This window comes from Antrostomus carolinensis, unplaced genomic scaffold (genome assembly GCF_000700745.2).
Source record: "Antrostomus carolinensis isolate BGI_N321 unplaced genomic scaffold, ASM70074v2 scaffold13114, whole genome shotgun sequence".
Classification (NCBI taxonomy): domain Eukaryota; kingdom Metazoa; phylum Chordata; class Aves; order Caprimulgiformes; family Caprimulgidae; genus Antrostomus; species Antrostomus carolinensis.
The window spans coordinates 97719-97945 of record NW_010308779.1 but is presented as its reverse complement, the minus strand read 5'-3'; positions in this window follow the sequence as shown (position 1 = coordinate 97945).

Here is a 227-nt window from a genome sequence, read left to right as displayed (position 1 = left end):
CTCTTGGATTTTTTCCATTTCCCTTTCTCCCATTACAAATAGCACAACTCCTCCTACCTCCCAGCCCCTCAACAGTGTATAAATTAATTTCCCCTACTTGACTTTAACCTGTGTCTTAACTAAAGCTGGGTTAAATTCCTGATCTAAAATCAACTGTTGTCAAGACAAGTCTTTCCAAGGGCATGAACAGGTTTCAGCTCTGGATGGGGAAACCTAGGTGTGACACT